Source organism: Protopterus annectens, chromosome 5.part1 (genome assembly GCF_019279795.1).
Source record: "Protopterus annectens isolate FY-2018-M chromosome 5.part1, PAN1.0, whole genome shotgun sequence".
NCBI classification, from domain to species: Eukaryota; Metazoa; Chordata; order Ceratodontiformes; family Protopteridae; genus Protopterus; species Protopterus annectens.
The window spans coordinates 367,862,807-367,868,806 of NC_056736.1; positions in this window are offsets into that span (position 1 = coordinate 367,862,807).

A 6,000-nucleotide genomic window follows, 5' to 3' on the forward strand; every position below is an offset into this window, starting at 1 on the left:
CTTGGGTCTGCACTGAAAATGGGCTTCTCACTCAGTTGGACTAACTCGGTTAACAAATGGCAAATAAATAAAATAAATAATTTAGCCTATATATGTAATGTTTCCCTGATTTTTTTCCTCCGCAGTGAAGTTGAACCATAAACTTATAACGTTTGCCTTCAAAATTTTCACTGTCACTGAAACCAATATCCCTGAATTTAAGAACTAAAAACTAGCAAACCTCATACAGTTATATACAAAATCTCAAAATTCACCTATGACATCACCAGCTTGGATGCTGAAACAGCAGTTAGCTTCACAAAGGAGTTCTGCACCTGGTTAGACAAATGCATAGAATGACTAGTCCCATCAGCTGCAAAATACAATGAGAAATTGAAAAATAAACCCAACTGCTGGTCTACTAACATAAATAAACTTTACAACACAACAAGAGGAAAACATCCTTAAATTATACAGTAAATCCAACATGTCTCATGATATGAGTAGTATAACAACATTACCAGAGAGATGAAAAAGACTCTTCATACTACTAAAACAACTTATTAATTTAGGCTCCTAAAGCTAAGGATAACTACGAGTCCTTTAGCTATATTATGAAATGAAGGAACAATACCCAACAATGCTCAGATTTTAAACATGATCACCCACCTTGACCCAATAAACCTCACCAGTATTCCAGGCAACAACTGTAGTGCAAACATTACCTTGAAGTATCTATCCAAACTACACATATTCCAGAAGTTTTTACAACCCCTGTTATAGGTTCATAAGTATATACTAGGTTATCAAGCACTTGGGGTCTTTTTAAGCCTAGCCATGTAACCCAAATCTCTGACAATTTCTAGTACCCTTGGTAGTGTAAACAAGGGCTTGGGAGATTAAACTTTTACAAATAGGGGCCTGGTAGATGAACCAATTACAGACTGCCTGTGTCCATTAGAGACATGGGTGCCAAACTAGGGGTGAATTTCCATTTTCCCATCCAGTTGTCCAAGTTACACTTGAATTGGGTTAAGGAGGAACTCTGCTTCATATGGATGGGAAGCCCGTTCCAGAGAAGGGGTAGACTCTGGGATATATATCTTCTCTTCAGCAGGTACTGTTCATATCATAGGTGAGGTTTAAGCCTTTAGAACTGGTAATTCTGGTGCTATTTGTTTTGTGCATATGCAGGAGGTTCATCTGAGTGGGTTCAGAAGACGCGTTGTATGCCAAACATAGATCTCTGAACAGTCTGTAGGAGGCAGAATACAGGAATAGGGCTTTGAGGCAGTCTGCATAAGATATGTTATTTACACCATGTATTCTTTTAGTAAGGAACCTCTGTGGTTGCTGTAATTGTTGGACAGGCCTGGTTAGGTACATACCATAGGGGGACTGTACTCAATGATGGGTCTGACGACTGTCAAATTCAGTGGCACAGTGGCCTCCTTGGACCTAGATGCCATACCTTTGTTTATAAGTTGCTCAACAGAGAATGATTTCCTCACTACAGTAGAAACATGATGGTCAAAGGCTAGATTACTGTCTATGTGTTCTCCCAAGTCCCTGACCACTGGGTTGACTCTTAGGAGTGTGTTGTCAATATGGTAGATACCGGAGGTGGTCAACTTCCAGAAGGATACTATTATGCATTTCATGGCATTTAGTTTTATTCCTTGGCTCTGACACCAGTTGTTTGTTTGTGTCAGCCCATCTTGAAGAACATTTGTATCTGTCGGGGATTCTTTGACTAGTCCTAATTTGCAATTGACTGTAAAGTTGGTTAGCCAGTGGCTCTTGACATTGGATCTGATGTCAGATAAGAAGTTGCCAAAAAGGAACAGTTCTGGTAACAATCCTTGAAGGACACTGCTGGTGATTGGACTCTTTATGCAGGTGGACTCCCCAGTTCTAACTTCTTGTCTGCTGTCTTTGAGCCAGCTGAGTATCACCTGGATGATTTAAAGGTTTATACCTAACCCCTTGAATTTGAAGAAAAATCAGGATGGTGAAGCCCCTGTATATCTGGGACATAAATCCTAGCTAGTATCAGTTTTACAAGCCTAAGAAAAACTCAAGTGTTCTAGAAAAAAAACATTGTTCATTGGGGTTGTTCTTGTTAACCCCTTGAGTTTGTCAACAATGCCCAACTGGGGTATTTTATCAGATGTCTTGGCCAAGTCAAGGTACCCTCGTCCATTGCTATGGTGATTTTCTTAAAGTAGTCCACCAGGTTGAATAGGCATAATCTTCCCTTGACTGAACCAGACTGGTTTGAGTCCAGTGTCTGGTGGTTTCCTATGTCATTATTGATCATTTCCATGATAATTCTTTCCATGGATTTGTGTAAATGACTACAGAGACTTATGGGTCTGTAGTTTCCAGGGTTCACAGATGGCCAGCCTTTATGTGGAGGGATGACAGTTGACATTCTCCATTCATGAGGCATGAAGCCTGTTTGGAGACTATGATTAAATACTGATTCCAGAGGGCCTGAGAGGTCATATTTCATTCAATTTAGAAGGCAGTCTAGGATATTGTTGGGCCCCATCGACGTAGTGTTCTTGGCCTTAGAGAGAGCATTGAGGACCTGTTCCCTAGGGATAGTTGAAGGAGTTATGTTGGATGGTATTTACTGAGAGGAGGCTGGGGGGAGGGGTAAAGTTAGAGGTGAATTTGCCTGCCAGTAGATTTTCTTCTTTTTCTGGCTCAGTGAATGTGACTTCAGTAACAATGGGCTCTGCATACAACTGTGTACTGCTTTTGAGGCTGCTGACATAGCTAAAGAATATCTTGTAGTTGTCCTTGGCCTTGGAGTCCAGATTTATAATTTGATTTTGGTAGACTTCATGTGTCCTCTGAATTGTTTGTTTAGTTTGACAAGAGTGTTTTGATCCTGCTGGGTACTACACTTCCTAACTTTTGCCATGATTTTCTTCTTCTGTTATACAGCCCATTGTTGTGATTCCACCAAGGTGGCTTGTTTTTTTGAGTTAGTTCTATACTTATTCCTAGTAGGTACAGCTGCCTCTATGCAGCCATTAACATGTCTGTATAAGGTTACTGTGAAGAGTTCCACATGGATAGCAGTGTTTTCATAGTTTATGGGGCTTTGAATTTTACCAGATTATAAGTTAATAGCAATAGGGAGTTAGCCTTCAACTAATTCTTGAATGTCCCAGGGTTCTGGGTTTTATTTTTATTTCAAAGGAGATCATTTTGTGGTCTGACCTTACCAGAGAGGACATTACAATGGGAGGTGGGCAGCACTCTCTGATGTTAGTGAGGACTAGATCCATTATGTTTGCTGCCCTAGTCAGCATATTGACAATCTGGTATAGGGAGTTTGCGTTTACAAAGTCCAGGAATCTCTGTGTCAGCATGTTTGGTGTCATATATGATTCCTAGTAAATAGAGTAATTAGAGTTGCTAATGAATATGGTAATGGGGTGGATGGTGATTGTCTCCAATAAGTCTAAGTACATGTTATGGGTTTCTTGGGTCATAGAGGGGCACCTACAGTTTGCAAGGAAGTGGTATTGGATTTTACCTATGGTGATTTGAACGTGGAAAAGCTCAAGTGTATCATGGTATTTGACCAACCTTCAGGTATATTTATTTTTGATGGCATTGAGATACCATCCTTTTTAGTCACTGCCTGTGTAGCAGCTGATCTAAATGGAACATGTTCTGAAGCTGCTATCAAAGATCAAAAATACTTCCTCCATGAGATATGACAACAACATGGCGTTGTAATAAAAAGCACCAAACATGCCTTAACCAAACCTGTCCTCAAACTGTTTATACCAAACTTAGCCACAGGATTTGCTCCTGGATTATGGTGCACTATAGTACCACTGCCCCTCTAAAAGGGTGACCCCATCACGGACCCTGGTAATTATAGACCCATCAGCCTAACAAGCCTGATCTGCAAAGCCATGGAATGTATCATAACTGATTAAAAAATCTTATTAGACCAGACCTTCAATAGTTCAGCTGCATGATAGGGAGATCTGGTAAATTGTACCTAGTAAACTTCTTTGAGAGGGTCACACATGCTGTTGACAGTGGCCATGCTGCTCATACAGTGCATCATGACCTAGACAAAGCTTATGACACCACATGTAGGTATTGTAAGATAAATGCTTTAAATATAGATTATTTATTTATTTATTATTTATTTTACATTTGTTGACCGGGCTAGTCTAACTGGATATATGTCCATTTTCAGTAGAGGCCCGGGGAGATAAGCTCCAAGACATGGTACAATACAAAAATACAAGTACAAACAACAAAGAAATCAAATATGCTAATTAATAAAAATAGCAATTATCCTAGTAAAAAAAAAATCCTGAATTGTTAGATGAATATCAAAACGACTACAAGATAAAACACACATAGTTTGTGTAACAGTTGCCTCATCTGAAAGTATGAAGGTAGCCGGTGGGGTCCTCCCCAGGTCTCTGTACTAGGAACCCTTCTTTTTGGCATTTACTTCAGTGATCATCAGGACCAATGGTTAACTAATTCTGCAGATGACTGCAAAGTGTATATTATTCTCATGACTTCCTCTGACATCTGTACCCTTTAGAAGAAAATATGTGGTGTACTGAAATCATCATCATCATCAACTCATTTTTTCCCATTTTCTACATGGAGTTGGGGTGTCGTGCTAACTGTAGCCATCTCTCTCAATTCAGTGCGACACTCCTGCCTTCTTCAACCATCATGCCTGACTGTCTCATATCTTCTCTCACACAATCCATTCACCCCTTTGCTGGACACCATTGTTTCCTCTTACTTTCTTCCTGTCTGTCCCAAATCTTCTTCACCAGACTGTCTTCTGCTTTTCTACACATGTGCCTAAACTACTGTAATCTGTTCTTTTTGATTTTTTCTGCAATTGGAGCTACTTTGGCTTCTGCTCTTATGTCCTCATTTCTTTGGCTGCCCCACAGTGTGCATCCTACCACCTGTCTCAGGGACTTCATTTTCATCACCTCTAGCTTCCTCATCTGCTGCCTTTACTGCCCAGGTTTCTGTACCATACAGTAATACTGGTTGCACCACTGTTTTGTACACCTTACTTTTCAGCTTCTTTGGCATTTTTCTGTCATGCACTACTCCTGACACTCTATGCCATTTGGCTGCAGCCCCTCTGATTCTAGCTTTGATCCAGTCATTCAGATTTCCCTTCTCCTCAACCACCCCTCCCAGATACTTGAAGCCTATGGTGTACTGAAAATGGGCTCAAATTAAACAAGAAAAAGTGTGGTATTATTTCATTTGGCAAACAATCCTTACCATCATCATATAGTATAGTGAATATGCCACTACTAAACAAAAAAAAAAATAGTGAGGGACCTGTGTACCTGGGTTGACAGCTCCCTCTCCTTCAATCATCATGTGACAACTGTATTCAGAGAATCCTGCTACATAGCACAGCTATTAGCCAGATCTAAAGATGTTATTGTTCCCTTATATTCAGCACTAATCAGACCAGGCAGTCACAGAGTACAATGCCCTATTTGCGATTCACTTCACTTATAGGTTCATAGGTTCATAGGTAGATACTAGGCTATCTGCCCTAGGGCATTTATAAGCCTAGCCCGAGTGTATTTGGCTTTCGCCTCCCTATTAGATTAGCCTACTGTGCCTCTGTATAGTAGGTCACAGAAGGTAGCCCTTTAAGATTAGTTTACCGTGCCTCTGTCGAGCAGGGACACAGAAGAGATCCCAGGGGTGAATTTGCGATTTCCCATCCACGCGTCCAGATTTCGCTTGAAGAGGGTCAGCGAGAGGCTATGTCTAACATGAATTGGTATTTTATTCCAGAGTGAGGGGAGCCTCTGGGAAATGAAACTGTCCCTCCAGCATGTCCTATTTATTTTTGTGCTGAGGTTTAAGTCCCTGGAGCATGTAGCTCTAAGGGATTTGGATTTTTTGAGGTGGAGCATGTCCATTAATTCTGGGTTAGACATGGCTTTGTACATCAGGCATAGATCGCCTTTGAGTAGG